We start from the raw sequence: 23,292 nt of genomic DNA, 5'->3' as shown, positions 1-23,292 counted from the left end.
CCTGACGTTGTTGAGAAAATCTCCAGAGCATTGGCAGCCCCGCCCAGATGTTCCTTGTCTCAGCATCCAGCCAGGGCCACGAGTGCACCCTCACAGCAAAACTGCCTGTTCTCCAAGGACACAGCTCTGTGTGTTCCGTCTTTCAGGTGACATTCACTATCATTCCCTAAGGCCAGCCCGAGGGGCTGGGTGCCTGACTCCGAGGGATTCCAGCCTCATTCCTTTCCCATGACCAAGGCTTTGGGATTGAGTCCAGGCTCTGCCTTTATACTGAGTGTATGACTCAGGGCACATCAGAGAAGGAAAACTCTGACTCCAAAAAACCTCCGCTGCCTTGCGGCATACCTCTTCAGGGGAAAGGCTAAGGGAGTAAACCCCGACAGAAAATCCGGAGCCGGAGTCCCTAAGGCGGTTTGACGTTGTAGTCAACACCGGCAACTCCTGCGGCGCACCTGAAGCCAAGCTTTATTGACTCCGTCTTTCCCTTGGACCCTTCAGCTGCGAAGAGAGGGGGGGTCTGCTGCATGGGCAACAGCAGACCCTCCATATCACCCTGCCCAGGCTCTGTAGCTTCAGCTCCACTGGAGAGGACACTCCAGCGTCATCACAAGATGTCGATTCAACACGGGAGGAGACAGATACCGTGTCACTCCCGAGTCGGACTGCACAACCATTCTCGGCGGTGCAGATAGACTCTTAAGAAGCTACACCATCGTCTCTCGAGACGGATGGCTGCCAACGACGATGACTCAGATCAACCAGTCTCCTGTTATTTGACCTAAAGGAATGAAAACTTGATTTACCTGCAACATAATCTGGCCACCTAAGCTAAGGATTGATCAGGTCAGCCCCCCAGGATGCCAAGCACTTGGGCAGCTCAGATGCTAGGAATTATCTAACATACCCTGCAATATCTCTGGTGGTTTGGCCAAGAAGAGGGCATCTGAACACAAACACACATAGAGGAAAGACACTGTGATGACACAGGGAGAAGACAGACTTCTGCCAGCCAAGGAGAATGGCCTTGAACGGATTCTTCCCTCATGGCCCTCAGAAGGAGCCAACACTGTTGATACCTTGATCTCAGACTTCCAGCTTCCAGAACTCTGAGACAATACATTCTTGTTGTTTCAGCCACTCAGAGCTTTGCTACAGCAGCCTTTGCTACAGCAAATGCATACAACCACTCAGCATTAAAAAGAAACCCATGAAGCAGGTGGGGCTTCTGGCCTGAGGCTTTCCTCTGGACACACTTCCCCATCTGGTTGACCCCCGTGCTAGCCAGAGTTAACACAGGCCATAGCTCTGCATTTGATCCCCCCAAACACTGATAGTCTTTGTTGCTCATTCTTAACAGCAGGTCTTCCCTGCAGCCATGAGGAATATGAGCACCCGATGAGAGGGTCGGGTGGTGATTTATTAACAAGGCAGTAAAAGGGGTCATGGTCACACTCTTGCATTGATGGCTAAGCTTCATCAAGGTCTGATTGCTGTAGTACATGGGCTGCTCAGGCAGTTGCAATGGAAGAACCCAGCTTGGAAACAAACTGACTAACAAGGGGAAAAAATTCCAGAGACAAGAAGTTGTGTGCTACCAGCCTCTGTTTCTAAAAATGGAACAGAAAATGGTGAGAAACCTTAAGTCAGAAAGATAAGCTCTTCCAAGAACATTGAGGAATGGGAAGAGACATCTGCCTTTGCGGACTTACCCAGACTTGCATCTTACAACTGGCCCAATACCTGCACGAGTAACCAGCCCATAGAAAAAGGAATCCTTTGGGTCTGGTGCTTCATCCATGTCGTCTTTTCAAAGAAACCTTATAACGTGAATGTCTGAGATGATTTTTGGTTAACACCTACTGCCTGTGGAACAGCTTGAAGCTGACTAGATTAGCTGGTGGAAACATTCTGACTCTGCCCACACAGATGAGATCTGGGTTTTGCAAACAGCTCCTGTTTTTCCTCTTTTGTCAGTTTGGGCTCTTCATTGCCTTCTTTATCCTGGCTCTTAAGGGAAGCTGCTTCCACCCTTGTCCAGCCCCTCACTCCCAGCTTTCGAGTTCAGCCAGGTTGACCAGTTGGCCTTTTCTGGATAAGATCTTGGAGCCACACACCTATTCCTTTTCCGCTCCTTGATTACAAGTTGCTGGTATTTTTACATATGTGAAGTAGCAGCTACACCAGCTTCCTCTCCTCACTGGCTCATTTCCCACCAGCAATTCTTCTGTTCCCTCTTTCTCTCTCTGCTAACCAACTCACTCAGACAGAATGAGCCTTATGTAACATGGCTACCCTTCACTCCCAGCAAGTGGGGCTCCCCAGCCCGGTTAAAGCATAGACATCCACATATCCCACTTGCAGAAGCAAACACCGGAATGGGCTCCCTGGTGCCTCTCCAGGGCTGAGATCCTGACAGGCACAAGCTTGATCTGACTGCTTCGTGCCTGGTATCGCAGCCATCCCTGCCTCCACTACCTGGTCAGAGATTATACGGGCAGTTGTTACATAATTGTCATTTAATCTCTACCCAGAAATTTCAACTGGCTCTAAATTTTTAGGCTAATCAAAGCTAAGGAGATTTTCAAAACAACTCCAGATGCATTTGAACACTTCAGGGACTGTGCAGCCTGAAGGCAGATGAAACTTAACTCAAATAAACATCAGGTAATGTGCGTTGGCAAAAAATGATCTAAGATGTGAGCATACATCTGTGTGATCGGGGAGTAGCTCCTGATGAATGAAATGAGCAGAGCAGCCAAAAAACGTCCCAGAGTAACTACCCCTGGGAAAGGAAAACTGGATCTCATTTTGTACAACTCCATCAGTGACCCAAACTGGGGCTTATGCTTGGGTCCGCTACAGATTCCAGAACCTCAGTCTCTGTGTCAGGTGTGGGAGGACAGCGAGGAGTGGTGACCCCTGGGTGACCCAGATGAAAAGGAGAGCTGTCAAAAGTCCCCAGGCAGCAGGAACTGAGAGTGCCACCGTTTGCCTGACATGTACATGGCTGGCTCCCTCTCCATCTTCAGTTTTCCACTCAAATGTCCCCTCCTCAGGCCACCCCATTTGAAACAGCTTCCTTCTGTACCTTCCGGGACTCACCACCCCCTTATCCTGCTTCAGCCACCGCACTTTTCCCTCCCACAGATCCACTCAGATAGTTGAAGAAACTACTTTAGAAGCAGAAGCAGCAGCAAGTGTAAAGCCCTCAGGGGGGAACGAGCTGCTGGAAGACACTGAATAGGGACAAGCATGTCCACACACGCCACTTGAGAGGACACTGAGGGCCACACGGCAGGCCCTGGTTAGGGCCGGATCCTGCAACCATCGGCTCTCACGGTCTGGCAGCATAGCAGCTGGGCGGCCCACGATAGCGAGCGTCTATGTATCCCTGCACCTCTGTGGGTCAGCCAGGGCAGCTCTCTGTCACATACGTCATGGCTCACACTACAGCAGCAGCAGTGCCCAGGCTACATTCTTGTCCCAGCGATGGTGGAGGCCCAGGGGAGCAAGCCCATGGGGCACAGATTCAGGTCCACTACCACCCCAGGCCACAGCACCTCAGGTGACAAAGTCAAAGGCAAGAGGCCAGGAGAGCATACCGCTACTACGGCACAGGGATACGAAAAAGGGGACAGTTATCCATTCTTGCACATGGTAAGTGTGAGGGGCAGCCACTGTGTGTAGCAAGAAGGGCACTGTGCAGAGGAGTGACAAGAGTCTGCACATTTCTGAAGTTCTCTCTGGCTGTTGCATGAAGAGAAGACCCACCCTAGAGGCCTGGGGTGGAGGCGGAGAGACGCTGCCAGAACACATCCAATGATGACTGCGGGCTCACAGAGGCCTTCCTGCATCCCTGGCAACTAGGAGAGCCCAAGAGCATTGAAAAACTTAGACCCCTGCATGCAACTGTGGCTCACCAGACTGTGTTAGCCTTGAGGAGAAGGAAGGCGTGTTTGGTGTCCATCCCTGGTTCTCCCAGCACCAGCACAGACCCACTAAATAGGGGGCAGAAAAAGAAAGTGGGAGCCTCTGGCCCCAGGGCCACTGTGAACATCACAGGCACGGAAATGGCCACTTGGAGCTGATGTGAACAGAAACCTCCCGACAATACTAAACGCATGTGCAGTGCTCAGAACGAGGGCTGGAAGGAAGAAGGGGAATCTGTGCCCCGTTTTAGCTGTAAAAATAAGGCAGCAGACTGGTGCGTCAAAGAATATGACTCCGCACCCTCCAGAAAGAAATGAAAGGGCTTCCCAACTCACCCCATCCCACTTAAACCCTGTGTATCGTGGCTCAGATCTCCCAGTCGAGATGGAGAATGGATGCCCTGAGAAAGCAGCCTTTGGGCAAGGGGGCCATTTACAGAAGGAACACGCTGTAACCGGGAATTTTAGTCCATGGGGAAGTGAACAAGCTGTTTGAGGGTGTCAAGCAGAAGCTGTAGGGAGTGTCAGCAGGGGAAATCCTAGACTGGGGAGACTCAGGCAGAGGGGTTTGCTACCTTAAGATCCCGCAAGTCTACTGGTGGCTCCTTTGGACCCTGAATATCAGGATACAACTAACCAGCTGCTGGCTGGGCACCCAACAGCGTTTATCAGATGCCCTGTCTTGGCAGCACCATGGAAGATTTAAAAAGGACAGCATTTGAAAGCCCCAAAAGGAATCCGCGTTATTCAAAATTTCATATTAGCATAAATAGCACAGAAAAAGCACCCCTAACCAGAAAGGAAATATAAGCCATTAAGTGGGACACATCAAGTCACCTAACTCCTTTCAAATTTAGTTTTTTATCTTCAAGCTGTGGCATTTGGACCAAATTACATTTTAACATTCCTTATATTTCTGAAATCCTATGATCTATTAAACAACACCTTGGAGGCAGCCTTAAAGAATGTCAAAAACAAAACCAAGAAGCTGAGAGCACCAATGGAATGCCCCAGAACATGAAAAAAAGAAATAGAAAAGAGATTGTATCAGTGCTGCACCTTAACCTTTACCAGGGAAGATGCGTGCTCCTGAGATGGAGAGATTGGAGCATTCAATAAAATTGCAGTAAATGCACAGAATGTTCTTCTTAACTGGCAAAACTGATATCAATAAATCACTCAGACAGGATGTGATCACCTAAGAATTTCTAATGAAGTCGTGGGCAGACGTGTGGAGCCGTCGACCGTGATATGAGACCAGTTGTTGCAACAGCTGCTGTGTTAGACAGACAATGGTCAGGTTGCCAATGTCAGCCTTCCTCTGCGTTGCCAGGGGGGCCTCTGGGAAACCACCCACTGGTTGTCTCTCCCTTCGTACCAACCAGGCTGGTGGGAGAGTTAAATAAAGTACAGAGCTGTGGAAAGCTTAAATCAGCACAACCCATGGGGGCAAAGGCAGAATGAGTTCCATGTAGGGAGGAACCAGATCTGGTTATCAGAGTTTATAGGGAGGAAGGGGAGCAGGTCATTTTTTAGACTTTGGAATTTTCTTTGACAAGTGTCCACACCAAAAACTCAGTGTAAGTGAGTCAAAAATGATTGAGGCACCATAGAATGAAGGGGCTATTGGAAATAGAAGAATTAAATCCCAAAATAGAAAAACCAGGCAGAAAAAAGAGCAATTTCCTTGAAAAAAGTAAGGATTCTTGGAGATCAAGAGGGGCTGACCTCAGTGAGTAACTTTTTAAAGAAAACAGAAGAAGTAGGTATAAAATGAAACCTTCATGGTTGGAGATGACTCCAAGACATCGATAGAAGTGAAATGGCAAGTCAATGGGATAGAGCCTTTTTAAGGCAAAGCAGAAAGTAGTACAGGAATTTCTGTGTGGACAAGTTCAGTTTAAAGCACCTCACACACAACAAGTTGTAGAATGATAGCCCAGGAACAATCTATTAAGCCAAAAGGAGACTTGGGGAGTTATTTGCTTTCCTAAGAACATTAAGCTTAATGCAGGACAATAGCATCAAAGACAATAAAATGTCAAGCACTCCATAAATATCTGTTAAGTGAACGAAATGCTGAATCATCAGAAAGACACAAAATAAAACATGTCCAAACGTAACGTTAAAATGAGGCTCTTCTTACCTCTATTTTAGCTGAAGCATCAAAACAATACATCTTACATTCCAAAATAAGACCATTACTTTTTAAAGGACTTGTAAAAAGGAGATGGCTGGCAATCTAAAAAAGATACATACTGAATGATTCCATGAAATAACAATTACAGGGATGAAGAACAGATTAGCTCATGGTTTCTGGGTTAGGGTAAGAGAGGAAAGGCTAGCATGAAAAGCCTTGTGGGAACTGTACAGGTATGTATTTGAATGTGATGGGAGTTACATAAAACCACACATGTGATAAAATTGCATAGCATTGCAAATACACACACACAACTGAGTGCATGCATACCTGGTGAAATACGAGTAAGCTCTGTGGATTGTGCCAATGCCAGTTTTGGTTTTGATGCTGCTTTAGAGATATGCAGGATGTTAGCTTTGAAGGTAAAACTTTCTTGGAATCTCCCTGTGCGTTTCTGTGCAACTTTCTGTGAACCTATAATTATTTAAAAGTAAAGAGAAAAAAAGAGGTGAGGGGTTGAAAACTGGTTTCACACACAAGAGGACCACCCACCTCTAGCCTATATGAGAGACTGGAGAAGACAAGAAAGGAGGGAGCAGAGCTTGAGAGAACATTTTTAGAGAATGCTCTTGGTGTGCTACAATTCCAACCCTTTCCTCGGAGGTAGGATAGAAATGCCAGCTCCTTGTGGTAAAAGAAGTGAAGAGCCTTTGATAGGAATACCCTGAGAGCCTGATGTGTGTCTTCTGCAGCTGTGGGACACATTAAACTGTGTCTGACTCTCACCCAAAAATTTCAAGAGCAAGAGCAGGGCTGGCCAGCTGCTGACCCCACCAGCCAGGGAGAGAAGACTGAACTGGGTGGTCTCCTCTCACAGCCTGTCAGCGCAAAAGCTATATGGCTTTCCATGAGCCAGATGTGGAGCAAGCCTTGTCTTACCCAAGAGGGCTGCCTGGGGAGATGACCAGACAGAGGCAGAGATCAGCCAGCAATGATGCTAAATGCCAGGAAGCAGAGAAGTGCACAGTGATGAGCTGGAGAAGAGTGGACCGCCTGTTACTGAGCTACAGAGGACAGGGGATTTCTCGTGATGGGAAGGTCCAAAACCCCCCCACAAGATACAGGTGAGACAAAGAATCAGCTTTAAACATCCCAGACCCAAAGAGGGCAACACCGAGCTCATGACATTATCAGGTAAGGAAAAACTTTTCTGACCAATGTTGTTATCTCTTTTCCCTCCTTCGGCCCTGGCAGGGTCAGAAACCACAGTTAATGAGATGGAGGAGGGAGATGAAGAAGCACAACTGGGAGAAAGGCTACGTTCAGTTTCCTTGCTGCTGGCTCCCGCCTGCGACAGGGCACAGTCAGGGAAGGAAGAGAAAACTGAGTATTGAACCAAGTTCAAAGTATTATCTATTACATGCAACTGGACTTTTCAATTATTGATTGAAGGATTTTACATTATCTGGGTGACCAGAAAACGTGCCTGATTTTTCAACCAGATGCAAGAGAAAAACTAAGCCTCCACAGCAGATTTAAAGGGACAGCGGGAGGCAAAGCATTGGTTCGTGATTCTATGCCAAGGTCTTGCGTGTTCAACGTAATGGTTACAGAAGGTGCATATTGATGGCTATTTTATCAAGAAAAACAACAGAGATCTGGAGAAGAACAATGAAAAGAGTGAGGGCATAGTGTGGGGGGAAGGAGGAGTCTGGCACACAAGGAGAGATTTTAAAAGATTATCATTTCAATATGAAGGCCAAGGTTTTTAAAATGGAAATTGTATTGAAATCAATAAAATCATAAGTGATATGGATGAGGTGAATAAAAAACGTTGCTAGTCCCCCAGAATACAATAACAGGAGAAGGAAACGCAAGGACACATACGCTTAGGGAAGACACTGCCACTCAGGAAATGCTATAGGTTAAAATATCCATAAGTGGATATTTTTCAACTTAAATTCACTTGAAAAAAAATTAATGTAGCTCATACAGCACTTTTAGGGAGAAGGAAGAATCTGAAATTATAATAGTAACGAAATGAAAGTCCTGAAATGCAATTAGAAGTACCATACTATACTGATCTTTAATGTATTGTAATAATTCACTTTAATTTTCTAAACTACATCCCATGTGGCACTTTAAGGGAGCAAGAGATAGCCATTATTACAATTATACCAACAAGATTAATGGTAATAACTTGCAATGTCAATACCTATCATATTGATAAGAAAATGTACTTTGTGAATAAATAAAACATCACTAATGGAATGTTGCTTACATTGTTGCTCCAATTAACGTAACCTCAATTATTTTTTACATCCCATCTGAACAGGCGACCGGACCGCACATTGTAGCATCCTGCCCCGAGGCCTTGATGGGTGCTGTCCCCTCTGCCCAGGACACCTTTCCCACCCCAGTCACATCAATCTGGTTTCTGCTCAAATGTCACCTGCTCAGAGAGACCCTCACTTTTTTACCCTATTTAAACGTATACCGCCCTTACGTATCACTACTTAAAATTATAATATTCATTTTTGCTTACTGATTGTCTGTCTCCCTACTGAAGACAAGCCTCACGAAAGAAGCCAACGACTTTGTCTTTTCAGTGCTGCATTCTCACGGCCAAGAGCAGTGCCGGGCAGATAATGGGTAGCACTAAGGTGCCGTGTCCTGCCTGATGCCCATGCTCCCCTTCTTCCTCAGTAACAGAGTCCCTGTATGGTCAGGTCCAGCAGTTGTGCCCAGCCATAAGGCTACATCTGCAGCCCCTCTTGTCAATGGAAGTGGTTGAGGAGGTCTAAGCAGAAGACACAGGATGGATCTTCTTGGAAAATACTTTGAAGGAAAATACTCTTTAAGGAAGGCATGCCCTTTTGCCCTTGGTTTGTCTTCCTCCCCACTGCTTGGAACATAAATACAATGGCTGGAGCTGCAACAGCCACAATTGCATCTTATAAGCTTACTTATAAGAACTATTCTAGAAGGGACTCAGTTGATTGGAGCAGTGTCCCAAACACCAAAATGTTGCAGGTTGGATCCCTGGTCAGGATACATTCCTAGGTTGCAAGTTCAATCCCTGGTTGGGGCACGTGTGCGTATGGGAGGCAACCGATCGATATGTCTCCTTCTGACCCTCAAATCAATAAACACATTCTCAGGTGAGGATTTTTAAAAACCTACCCTGTTTAAGCTGCATTGCTAGTATTATTATTACTTTTTTTGGTAGCTAAACCTGATTCTGACAAATGAGTGCTTAGTAAATATTTGTTGAATATACATGTGTTTTTCTTTAAACGTTTAACTTTTAAAAAGTGTATCTTGCTACTTTCTGCACTCCAAACCTCCCCTTAGGCAGCTCTGGGGTGAGAACACAGGTAACTGTGATCCTCACACTAGTGTGAGGACCCGTGGTTAGACGACCTTTCCACTGAACTAGAACCCCACAGAGCAGAGCGAGTGAGAGTCAGGGGATCCTAGCTCAGTCATTTAGCCGCTCACTGTGCCGCCTGAGGCAGCTGGTTTACCCTCACTAAGCCTCCGTTTACTGTCAATAAATTAAGTCAACACTGTAAATAGATGCTTCGTAAATACTTAATGTTACTATGATAGGAGTTCTAAGGCAAACAAGGTATTTTAGGGAAATGCCATGCCTTTGCCCACATGAGACAATGCTGGGAAAACCACCTGCGCAGCTGAATCTAGCATGACAAAGCTCATGCTTTCCTACTTGGAGGAAAAGAGGGTAAGTCATATAAGGAGAATTCTTTTTATTTTTTTTAAGTATATGTTATTGATTATGTTGTTACAGTTGCCCCAATTTTTTTCCTCTGCACCCCTCTGCCCACTAACCCCCTGTCCTACAGCAATCCCCCACCTTAGTTCATGTCCATGGGTCGTACATGTAAGTTCTTTGGCTTCATCCTTTCCAAAACTATTCTTAATATCCCCTGTCTATTTTGTTCCTACAAGTTATGCTTCTTGACCCCTGCACCATTTCCCCTTTCCCTTCCCAGCTGATAGCCCTCCAAATGATCTTCATACCTATGATTCTGTTCCTATTCTGGTTGTTTGCTTAGTTTGTTTTTGGTTTTGCTTTTATTTTTTAGATTCAGTTGTTGATAGTTGTGAGTTTGTTGTCATTTTACTGTTCATAGTTTTAATCTTCTTTTTCTTAAATAAGTCCCTTTAACATTTATTATAATAATGGCTTGGTGATGATGAACTCCTTTAGCTTTACCTTGGCTGGGAAGCACTTTGTTTGATAGAGTAATCTTGATTGTAAGTCCTTACTTTTCATCACATTGAATACTACTTTGCCAGTCCCTTCTTGTCTGCAAAATTTCTTTCGAGAAATCAGCAGATAGTCTTATCATAATTCCTTTGTAGGTAACTCTCTGCTTTCCTCTTGCTGCTTTTAAGATTCTCTCTTTATCTTTAACCTTTGCATTTTAATTATGATGTGTCTTGATATGGTCCTCTTTGGGTGGGTCTAGCTTGTTTGGGACTCTCTGTGCTTTTGGATTTATATGTCTACTTCCTTTGCCAAATTAAGGAAGTTTTCTTTCATTATTTTTCAAATAAGTTTTCAATTTCTTGCTCTTCATCTTCTTCTGGCACCCCTATGATTTGGATGTTGGTGTGTTTAAAGTTATCCCAGAGGTTCCTGATCCTCTCCTCTTTTTTTTCTCCAATTATTGTTTCTTCTTTCTGTCCCAGGTGAGTGTTTAGTTCTTCATTTGTTCCAGATATGAGTCCCAGCTTCCTTCCCATCGCTGTTGGTTCCCTGTATATTTTTCTTCATTTCACTTTGTGTAACCTTCACTGTTTCCTTTATTTTGTGGCTGTACTCAGTCATTTCTCTGAGCATCTTTATCACCAGTATTTTAAACTCTGTATCCCATAGGTTTAGTTCTTTTCCTGGGGTTTTGTTCTGTTCTTTCATTTAGACCACATTTCTTTGTCTCCTCAATTTGGTAGCCTCCTTGTGTTTGTTTCTGTGTATTGGATAGAGCTGCTTTGACTCTGTGTCTTGGTAGTGTGGCCTAATGTAGTAGGTGTCCTTTAAGGACCAGTGGCACAACCTCCCCTATCACCCAAGCTGGGTGCTCGAGGTGAGCCCTTCATGTAGGCTGAGTACCCTCTCCTCTTGCAGTTGAGCCTTGGTTGCTGTTGGAAGATCAATAGGAGGGATTTACCCAGGCCAGTCAGCTGCAAGGACTGGCTGAGCACACTGACCACCAACCTGCACCCTCTGTGGAGGATCAGCTGTGCAAGGGCACAGTGGTGGTGCTCTGACATGGTCTGTAGCTGTCCACTGGGTGCACTGGCCCTGGGATTTCCTGGGTGGTGCAGGCCAAGGTCAACCCGCACCTGTGTTTTGCCTGGGGCACTCTGCCTGAACTATAAAGCAATCTGAGATGGCTGCTATTTATGCGGGGCTTGGAGATTTCCAGGTGAAGCCAAGCTGTGAATCTAAGCTGTCTGCTAGTAGTGCCGGGCCTGGAGCTCACTGAGTCCAGCTGTTGCTTGTTTGATAGGATTTAGGAAGTTGTGAAGCCTGAGCCAAGACCAGCCATTTATATGGAAAAGCAGCTTGGGTGGGCGGCAAAGTGGGTGGGGGAGAGTGTCTGGGACTCTCCAAGGTGGTTCAAACATTGTTAGCCAGTTGGACGGAGTCTCAGATATGGCACCAGTTTGCCAGTTCTGTGGGAGGAAGGTTTATTATAAAAGAGACAACGGCCTCTGCTCACCTTGATGCTTCAGTTTCTCCCTGTGTACCACTGGTGCCTTTCAAGCTGCTACCTGGTGCTAGAGCTCAGAGGAAATGAGCCCGAGCAGGTGAGTCCTTGTGTGCATTCTTTAAGATGAACTACTTGGGGCTCCAGCAGTTTCTTCCACCAACTCAATCCCTGCCAGTTTTTGCAACCAGAAGTTGTGGGGACTTATTTTCCTGGCACTAGAACCTTATGCTGGGGGGGCCCGGTGTGGGGTTAGGACTCTCGCTCCTGAGATACCCCTCCCAAAATTTTATCCACCACACACAGGTGAGAGTCAGCTTGTTCAGCATTTGCGCCTCTCCTACCCAACTCGATGTGGTTTCCTTAATTCCGTAGTTGTCAGACTTGCATTCAACTCAATTTCTGTTTCTGGCTGATGGTTATTCTATATTTTGGTTGTGATTTTGATGTGGTTGTATGAAGAGGTGAGCCATGTTTATCTATGCATTCTCGACCAGATCTGGAGAACTTTTGTATGCAAATTACAGAGACCATTGTATCCAGCTCAGTTGAATTGAGGAATGTGTCTGGGCCAAACAAACACTGAACCAGGGACTGAACAGCCCCAGGCCCTTACCTCTTCTCTGTTTCCAGCTATTTGTTTCTGATCCATTCTTCTCTTCCTTTCTATAACATCGCTTCCTCTGCTTTTCTGGTTCATGTGGCAGAAAAACACAGCAGTAGAGAACCTTCTAAGGTCAAGTGTCACTGATTCCACCATTGAAAGGAAACTCAGTCATTCTATTCTGAGTTTCCAGGGAAGACACTGATTGGCCGGGCCCAGCACTGTGACCATCCTGGCCTCGTGGATGGCAGTAGGAGTTGAGGGGCTGAGTGCCCCTGCAGGAACATGGCTACTCCTAACATAAAAGTCTAGGTAGAGATAGGAACAATGACCCACACTGGAGCAAAAACTGGACAGAAAAGCAGTCAGTGTTCATGACGCAAACAGAAGTCAGCTTCTCTTTGGGTGAGCAGTCTGACCCAGATCTGATGAAGAAGTGCAGGTGGTGAGATAAATGGTGTGAGACACTAAGTCTTCAAAAAGCTGGCCCACCTGAACCAGTTTAGCCCAATCTGGGGCTGATAATCAGGCGTCCCTGAGGGAGTGACCTGACTACAGCACAGATGATTCAACTTATGGTGGAGAGAGGGCGCACAGTGGTCAAAGGCTTCGATTGATAAATACGCAGGTACAGTTTCCCTCAAAGACCAAATGCTCATGATGAACTGCCCTTAAGAAAAAAGTATGTCTCTGATCAGCCGCCTTTAACCTATTTCACCTTTGGAAAGAAAAAGACTATTTAAAGGCTTCTCATCCTCTTTCTGCAAGAGCCGCTGTGAAGATCATGTGCAGGCCACCTCCAGCAGGGTATGTCTCCACCCACGGAGCGCCCCCCACCTCCACCCCCAAGGCTCTGAACCCTGTTTCCTCCCCAGCCGTGGCCCCATTGGTTTCCTGTCACTATCTTTGAGCACTTACTTGGCTTAGTCCCCTAACTCAGCCCACGCCTCCATGTATTGCCCCTCTGAGGAAAAAGTTGATTGCACCCTGTTCCTACGATATAAATAGACAAATAACTTCCTTGCACTTCAACTACTGATTGGTTTACTAAATGTGCCCACCAGTGATATCGGGACTTGTGTCATGACTCAACATCTTGTGGGAGGATTCCTTGGTGTCTGAAGCTCTGATGCCTCTGTGAGGCCTGGAGCTTTGTTGCTGGTCTGGATGATCATCACCCTGAGGACTCAGGGCCAGAGAGAAGCAGCAGGAAAGACTCTCTGTAAAGGACGCTACACCCCTTCCTAGATGGACCCCTCGGCAGAGTGAAACAGGCTTGGGCTTTGCGGTTGCATGAACCCGGGCTTGTGTTCTATCTCCGCCCCTTAGCACCTGCAGGCCTGGAGAAATTGTCATAATTTCTCTGGGTTTCTGTTTCCTCTTCTGCAAAACAAGGATAATATGCTGTGAATTACTGTTGAGGATGAGAGACACCATGTGAAGGCCTGGCACTAAGCCCAGCACAAAGTAGCAGCTCAAATAAATGACATCTAGCGTCGCTGTGAACGTACTTGAAATAGCACAATATATCAGTCTTTCCAAAGAGCTTCTGCTTCTCTGTGTTTCCCTCAGTTTTCTCATGGGTATTAATAATGTCCCATTAGCTGCTGTCTCACGGGGAACGTGTGCGAGCATCAACAGCTGAGTTCGCAAGACTGCAGAGTTCTGGGCCCACTCCCCTGAGATCTGGGGTGTGGGCCCAGGACTCTGCACCTTTAACAGGCATTGCAGCCAAGGCTCCATGTGAGCATGGGAGGATTTCCGCTCTATACGGGATGGGGGAATTCTCAGTGGTTTTTTGTAAAGCAGAGTCAGAGAGGGCAGGACGGTGGTGCTTTAACCTAGTGAGGATTGTCTTACAACAGCCAGGGAGCTACCCTTCCCCCCAGCTCCAGGCTGCTGGGAGGAGTGCTAACCATCCTCTCCTGCCTAGGAAAGTGTCCACGTAGGCAGGAACCTACCCCAGCTCTGTACACTGTGGCGGTTTCTCCACATTTTGGAAATTTTCCGAAATCAAAAATACTTTCTTTTTCTCAGCAGTTTACAAGGCTTACACTACATCAGCAAATTCTTATCTATAAGAGAAACAAGCCCGAGGACAGAGTGAAAGTGAGTCCATCTCTAAGTGATCGATTTAAAACTTCTTAGAAGTAGGTTACAGTGTACCAGCCGGCGTCCCCTCGCTGAGGGGCAGGATGTCTAGAGATCTTATGACTTCAATTTGGATACTAGTCAGGAAACACAATAGTTTGGGTAATTCATGGGGTTCCTTTTCTTTCTGTTCTTTTTTCCTTCATTCCACCAAAAACACTATCTGCATTGTGGTCTAGATATTAGGAAGAGCATGCTATCTGAAGGCGATGCAGAACCAGCGCTCTGTGTGCACCTGACTTCTGTTCATGTCCTTGGCATTGATCCCCATGTGCTTCCCACTAATGTGGGACGGCAGGCAGCTAATTGCCCTTGTCCCATTAATTCAACCACACTCAACACACACACAAATTTTGTGACATGGCCTATTAGGAATTAAGGGCCCTATACTTTGAAAGGGCCGAATCTACATCAAATGGAAATGAAGAATCCAAATATTTCTTTTGCTGATATGTAGGTGGCTATTTGCCGAGGTAACACGGTGAACGATGAACCTCCAATGGCAGGTATAACGCTGCGAGGGAGGCCCAGGGCTTCTGGGATGTGGAACAGCATGAGGAGTTCCCCAGTCAGTGCTCACCAGGTATTGTTCTACTGGGTCATAAAGTCTCCTGTAGGGTGAATCAGAACTGTTGCTCTTACTGAGTCTTCTTTGGTTTCTTGGTTGCCTCTAAAAAAAGAAAAATGAGTTTGGCTAAGTAGTAGAGGAGCCGTACCTATCTCTAGTGATAAACTTGGTAACAGGACTGATCTTTTTTCAGTTTCACATGATCTTGTGAACAGACAGAGTCATTTATCCCAGCCATTTGTTCCCACTCATGTCAAAAGGGACCGGGAGAGAAAGAAAGATGGATAACTCATTTAGTATTCATTCATTCACCAACTCTCCAATAAGCACCCCCTCGAAGACAGGCCCTGTGCCAGGCATGGGATTCGAGTGGAGTAGTGAACTGGGCATAGTGTCTGCCCTCAAGGGCCTTGTGGGTTGATGGGGTCAGGCCAATGATCCCAATGAAGTGTAAGAAGAGAGCAGTCAAGATGCAAAGAGAGTGAGACAAAGGAACAGCAACAATGCGTGTACCAGAGCTTCATCCCTCTGGTGGCCCAGTGATCCTGAATGTTATGGATATACCACATTTTGTTTCTGGCCCCTTCCTTCATCTTCACAGTCAGCGATGTAGCTCCTCTCACACTCTGCTTCCATTGCTGCCTCTCTTTCTCCCACCACAGCCAGGGAAAGTGTTCCCCTTTCAAGGAGTCATGTTGGGAACACTTGAATAATCCAGGGTAATCTCATGTCAAGGTCCAAACTTCATCACATCTACAAGCCATATTCTGACGAATGTTCCAGTCTGTTTTGTAACAGGTTATGGGGATTAGGGTGTGAACATTTTGCTGGGGGTGGGGGCATTATTCTGTCTACCATAGACATGTAAACTAGAAGTGATGATATAATAATAATATCTAACATTTATTGAGAGATTATTATGTCCTTGGTACCCCTCTAAAAGTTCTGCTAGAATTGACTTATTTAGTCCCTACAATGGCCTATGATATAGGAGCTATTCTTACTCCCACTTATAACTGAGGAAGATGCTGCAGTACAAAGAGGTAAAATGATTTGTTTGAGGTCTTACAAGAAGTAGCAGAACAAGGATTTTAATTCAGCAATCTAGCTCTGGCACCTGTACAATTAAAAAGGGTCGTCCTACTTAATACATCTGGGAGTCCCACCCTAAAAGATAGAGTGTTTCCACATCAGACTCCTGCCTTAGGTCCCAGCTGGTCCTCCCACCCTCAGGGGTGTCTGTGCACTAGGAGGGAAGATGGTCCCTTGAGGAGGGAGAAAAATCCCCGGCCACACTGGGCCTTGGGGTTCCACCAAGGACAGTCAGGAGCCCTTAACATTCTGTGAATTCTGGCATAAGATTTGGCTATATTTGTATCTAGCCACTGACTGAGAAAATAAATGATGGCAAGAGGAATGTTATTGAATATCGACACTTATTTTTAAAAGTTCTCTTATTGACCAGTATAGCATATCTTTAAGATAGATCTATAATTCCTTATCTACAATCCTGAACTTCATAAAGCACTGAAAACAGTATTTTTGCTAACTTTATGACAAATTAAGTGGGGGGTGGGGTGGGAGGTAAAACCTGACTTGAATTGACTTAAGACTATTCATAGTCTTTCTTTATCCCATTAGTAGTGAACATTCCCATATTTAATTGCAGAACTATTAGTGCTTGATTATAGGGTTTTGCCCCACACTCTGCTGGGAATGTTATTAATGTGTGGTTTGTACATCCTATTACCTGACTTCTAAAACCTGAAATATCTGACTTCCAAAACACAGTTGGCCCAGAGGTTTAAAATGCGTGCTTGTGGGCCTGCAGGAAATCCATGTGTCAGAGATGGTATTTGTTGAGTCTGTAGTCAGTGGTTAGGATACACATGAACCTATCGACACCTTGCGGTAAGCTTCCTCCTGTGCACACCCAGCAAGCTGGCATACTTCGCAGTTTCACCCAGGGTCTTCTGTCCTAATTTAAAATGCCTGAGCTTCTAATCTAGTAACTACCTCATCTCCTACAGGGCAGCTCTCCTCTGCTAAAGTAAATACTCTGTGACTCCATTATAGTTAAAGGAAACACTTCAAAATAATAAGGAGCCAGCATAATACAATACCAATAACACAGGCTGGTTTATAATCCCCATGTGGAATTATAGAAAATAAATAAGTCACTGCCAGTTGTTTATTATAGCATGCTTTAAAGAGAATGACAAAAAGTCATGGTCCCTGGCTTGGGAGGGCCTTAGAAACTCCGACCCTGTGGAGCATGGCAGAGAGAAAGGCTGCAGGCTGCAAGGGCATGACTCCTGGATACTGGTTCTGCCTCCACATCTCACGCTGGGTTAACCATGCACGGGACGCTTTACCTCTCTGGTCCTCTGTTTCTTCATCTACGAAATGAGGTTGTTTTGATGAGCTCTGCACTGCCAGAGCCTAGGATTGGGAGGAGCTCAGGAACACAAGTTCTAACAGCATCCCATAAGTCCATTTTTTAACCCAGGGTAACAGCCTAGAGAATGAAATGCATGTTTTACATAGATAAAATTTAATATTTGTACCAACTAATAAAACATGCTCATTTATATGAATGTTATAACTCATAAATAACCAAAGGAATCAACGGTTTATCAAATGTTCATCTGAGGTCAGTGAGTAGACAACTCCCTCCTGGTTTTTCTGGGATGGATAGTGACAAGTCAGCCCAGTTCAGAGTTGACCCCAATGACAAACTCATTAATTCAGTCCTTACTATGCGCTGGGCACTGTGCTGGGGAGGGAAGAGAGGAGGAAGCTGTAGACATTGCATTTATTGGCTCGTGTACTGTGAAGGTATCTATCTATTCACAGCATAATAATGTCTGCTGGCCCCCACATCAGATGATGAGGGAAGAAGTTGTTGGTTGGCATGTCATTTGGTTTCCACTCCTTTTTTAATGGATCACAAATAATTAAGGTGTAACAGCGATAGCAGGAGGCAGGGAATTACAGTATTCCAGAGACTGGTTTTGTTTGGTTTCTGTTTACTTTTTCTCCGGCAGAATACCAACTTTAAACTTCCCATGTGAATGCAGAAAAGCATCGCGTAAAAATTGCCTTGATATCAAACAGTGGACATGACTAGGGGGTTAGAGCGCTAACCATCACACCCAGGTGGTCATGCACCTGGCAGCGAGCAGGGCCTCTCAGCAAGGCAGGGGGTGGCTGGGATCTGGCCTCCTGGTGTCCTCTGTGCCCTGCCAAGAATAAGCAGACATAGCTGCCCCCAAACAAGTCAGGGACAACACCAGTGCCTTCTGCGTCCCCTGCACAGCCGCAGAGGGAGAATCAGTCCCAGGTTTCTGGTCCACAGGCCTCCCTGTGAGCCTGGCCCATTCAGAGGAGCAGGTCAGAGCACGTGGCTCTCTGAGCTCTCTGAACCTTGTGGTTGCTGGCAAGCAGGTACCTGGATGTGCATTTGGGAATAATTGCGTGCTGAGCAGAAGAGTCCCTGGCCAGGGCTTAAAGCTTAGAGCCCTGGCTGCTGGCTCATCTACTGCATCTCTCCTTTGCTCTGTCTTCCCAGGTAGATAAGACAGTATTGCTGACTCTCAGTTCCCTCTTTCTGCTCAAAATCAGCTCCTGGGACCTGTGCTGGAATGACCCATGCAGGTCAGGGTCTGCACTAGAGCTTCATAAGAAGCTGGGGGAAGGGATAAGCAGTGCCCTCCTATGGGCTGTCAGGGGCAGGGAGGGCAGACTTCCTTTGGCCTTCTTGATGGTTTTCTTTCTGCAGGATTTTTTCCCCCTCCACCAGCCATTCCCCTTATTAAAAGGAGCTATTCTATGTGCTACATTTATTGGCTCCATCGAAAATCTATTTTCTCCAAAGACATTGTCACTGATGCCCACTCTTTCTTTCTATCCTGGGATATAGAGAGATCCAAAACTGATAAGAAATGGATGAAATTTAAAACCCATGAGGGAATGGAGCAGGTCTGCACAGGACACTAGGGTTCTCTCTTGAGTTCGATCTTCCCCACAGAAGGATCAGCACTGTGGCACAAAGAAGGATTTCTTAAATCAACTTCCCTCACCAGCCTGCAGAAAATCTAATCAGTGAGGCTCTCCCTTAATGGGTTGAAACAAAATTTAATCTTCTCCCTCTCTTTATGTAACAGTTACAGCCCATTTGTGGGAAATTCCAAGCCATGATGCATCCAGGAGGCAAAGTTTCGATTTGCGGAATCCCACTCATTCATTCAGCAAACCTCTTCATGTTTGGCTCAGGGGATAAGGAGATGGATTATGGCTTGCCTCCGGGGCTTCACAGTGTAATGAGGGTGACTGAAAAAAAAAAATAGTATTCAAGCCATCATTGCATCCAAAAAGTAATGCCAAAAATAACCTCAGATCTGTTCATTTGTCTCTGTCTTCACCGACATCACCCCATCCAAAGCGACAGTGATGGCCTCCAGTGGTCATTGTATTACCACCCACCAAACATTTTGTTTCCTTTTCTTGCAGTGCCCCTCCCTGGAGGGGACACATTCCCCCTGAGTTGAACTCGGGAATGACCATAGCAACTTGATTTGGACAATAACACATGTGACATGTCTAGGCAGAGGGTCTAAAAGCCAGTACATGAGTGCTTTGTTCCCTTTCCTGCTACGGCGACTGTCAGTGTTCAGGACAGTGGCGCAGCTCCATTAGCCCAGATTGCGGAGTGGGTAGATGTGGAGTAGGGCTCCCAGCTGCCCTGCAGTGGGTATGGAGCATGAGTGAAAAATCAGATTGTGTTGCTATAAGCCACAAAGATTTGGGGGTTGTTACTGCATAACCCAGCCTATTCTGTCTGATCCGCCTCCTAAATTATTTCCCTGTTTCTCCCTTGCTCCATTCCAATCTTCAAGCAGCAGTCAGAATTGTCTTTTAAAAACAAATCAAACTGGCTAGAAGTCTTTCCATGGATTCCCATGGTGTTTAGAATATAATTCGTGCTCCCCAGTGCGTTTGGGCCCTTGCTATTTTCCCCCCTTCCACGTCACTAACTGTTCTCCCCCGACACCTTGCCCTGCACATGTGTTCAGCCACGCTGACCTCCTTTCACTGTCCTCAATAAGCCAGACTCCTTATTTCCAGACCTTTCCACATGTTAACTTCCATGAACTGGAACACTGTTTCTCCACTGTTATCATGGCAGGCGACTGCTTATATATCTGATCTCAGCATAACTCTTATCTCCTCAAAGAGGTTTGCCCTGTTTACCCAATTAAAATTAAATATCTCCTTCTGGACATCGACACTATGTTCCTCTCATTCATAGTACTTACTATGCTCTCTAGTCCTCTATTCACTTACTGATTTGCTGTTATATGGTTTTTGGTCTTCCTCCATGGAGGTGTCAGTCCCACGAGGTTAGGGCCCATGTTTTTCTTCTCCACAATGGCATATCCAGTACCTGACACAGTGCCTGGGACTGAATGAACACATAGATGAATGATTGAACAAAATAACTGCTTTTACAGAATTGTGATTAGAGTAGAAGTTGTGGGAACCCGCACAAAAGAAATACATGTCAAAAAGGTGAAGGGATTAAACAAACAAAAAAGTTTATTACAGCATTATTTACAATAGCCAAGATGTAGAAACAACCTAAGTGTGCATCGGTAGATGATTAGATAAAGAAACTGTGGTGCATCTATACAATGAAATATTACTTGGCCATAAAAAAGAATGAAATCTTACCATTTGGAACAGCAGAGATGGACCTAGAGGGCATTATGCTAAGTGAGACAAGTCAGACAAAAACAAATGCCATACAATTTCACATACATACGGAATCTAAAAAACAAAATAAATGACAAAACAAACTCACACATACAGAAAACAAAGTGATGCTTGCCAGGGGGAGAGGAGTTGGAGAATGGGTGGAAAAGATGAAGTGATTATGAAATAAAAATTGGCAGTTACGCAATTGTCATGGAGGTGTAAAGTACAGCAGAGGGAATACAGTCAATAATACTGTAATAACTATGTACGGTGTCGAGGAGGTACTAGGCTTACTGGCGGTATTGCTTTGTAACAAATATAAATGTGTAATCACCGTGCTGTACACATGAAACTAATATAATATTAAATGTCAACTATAATTTAATTTTTTTTTCAATTTTTAAATAGGCCATTGTCCATGGAAATAGCTAAACAAAACAAAAACTAAATAGCAGAGTAGGTCATCCAATATCAATAATTCTTGCCTTACAAGTAGGAAAGTAGAAAGGAAAGGGGGCCTGCGTCCCAGGGAAAGTGTGTAGGAGTCATCATGGGGGCTTTGCAAGCTATAGCCCTGAAATTCTGATTCACCTTTATGGGGTATTGTATAACTTCCTCCCCTGGAAAGCATCACTACGTCACACCCTTGTCACCATTACTGATGAGGAAATGCGTTGTGTGGGCCGGGAAAAGAAGGTTGCTGCCATGACATCTTTTCAAAGACAAAATTTTTTAGATGCAATTTGGTACATTACTCAATAGAATTTGCTGTTTTTAATTGTAGTTTAATTTAACTCTGGCCTTCTTGTCCTCATGCTCAGGTTGTCGGAACCAAGTAAAGACAAAGCCTAAGCTTTTCTTTCTAGCATTTATGTTTAACTTGGAAAGTCCTTATCAATCCTCCAGCCCCTTCTGTGTTCTCAATGAATCAGAAGTGAACATGTCAGAGAACTGCACCTCTACTCTGACAGCATGAAACTCGTGACCTGTTCTTCCATTTTGTTTTTCAAAGGACAGTAAAAATACCATTTCCCAGCAACTTGCTCATTAGAATTTGCCAACTATGTGTAACTTAGAATTTGCATATAATTCCTTTAGCAACTCTTTAGAAACCTGCAAAATTTACAACTACACAAGAGAACTAACTCCACAGTGGGGGGGAGGGTCAGAGAATTTTAAAATACATATACACATATGCTACATAATGTTGAATTAGATACATAATAATGAAATCTATGTCCAATACTGGCTCTCAGGTGGTCATAGAAGAGAGGCAGACTTCAGTGTTTCAACTGGGACAATTATAGATTTCAATGTTGACATTTGGCAAAAATAAAAGGACATATTTTCTTCTTTGGTTGTAGATTTTATTTATTATTGACATCATTTCTGAAAAGTTGCAGTGTCTGCCCAGAGTAAATTAATGGATGGTTAAACTGCTATATTAAATTGAGGGATTGTTTTCTATTTTAAAACAGTTTGCAGAGCCATAAATTTCCCCATTTGCATTGGGTATTCCAAGGGAACATGTTTCATCTGCATTCGAGCCTGCTTTGTCTTCTTTCATCAAAGCATCAGCACCATTGACATAACAGTGTGGCAATCCTCTTTCTTGTTTCCTAAAGCACCAAAGCTGTGCTGATTAGCATATTAGTTGGCATAAATTTAAATATTCATGTCAATAGGCATTCCCTCTAAATCTAGAAAATAAATACAGCCTGCTACAATTATAGAGATAACCAGCATTTGGGACATATGCGTGCCTAAAAGTTTTAAAGCCTCTATATTCAATTATGCTCCGTTTATACTTACACATGTACTCACACCAATTTGCTCACAGTTGTCAGATTATAGGGTGTGAACTTCACAATGAGTTTATTCCTTTAAACCAGGTGTCAAAGTTTCCAGTTTGGGAGTATTGGTGATGCAGTTTCAGGAATATATGGGTCAGGGCCACTCTTAATTACAAATGACAAGAAAACCAACCTAAAACTGCTTAAGCTATATCATGAATTTATTGACTCACTCAACTAAGAAGCACAAGGGGTTTTCTAACTTTGGGTACAACCAAACTGAGTGTTCAAATGATTTCTCTCCACCTTTATGCTCTGCCTGCCCTCCTCTGGCTTCATTCTCAAACAGATGTGGCAGCAAGATAACCCCTGTCAGTCCCAAGCAAATATTGTCCTTGCCCCTCATAGTCTCCAAAGAAAAAAGGCCCTCTCTCTCCACATCAGCCCTCAGCCAGAGGTGCCCAGCCTCTTACTTGACAGCTTCAGCAGAATTACATGCAGTTAGGAAGGAATAGTTTCCACAAGAAAACAATGAGGGCAGACCAAAAACAGCAAACGAGAAAAAAAAAGGGGGGTGGGGGTGTATTCATGAGAGGAAGATGATCATTT

Source organism: Furipterus horrens, unplaced genomic scaffold (assembly GCF_987537825.1).
Source record: "Furipterus horrens unplaced genomic scaffold, mFurHor1.1.pri manual_scaffold_10, whole genome shotgun sequence".
Lineage (NCBI taxonomy): Eukaryota > Metazoa > Chordata > Mammalia > Chiroptera > Furipteridae > Furipterus > Furipterus horrens.
This window is presented reverse-complemented; position numbering follows the sequence as displayed.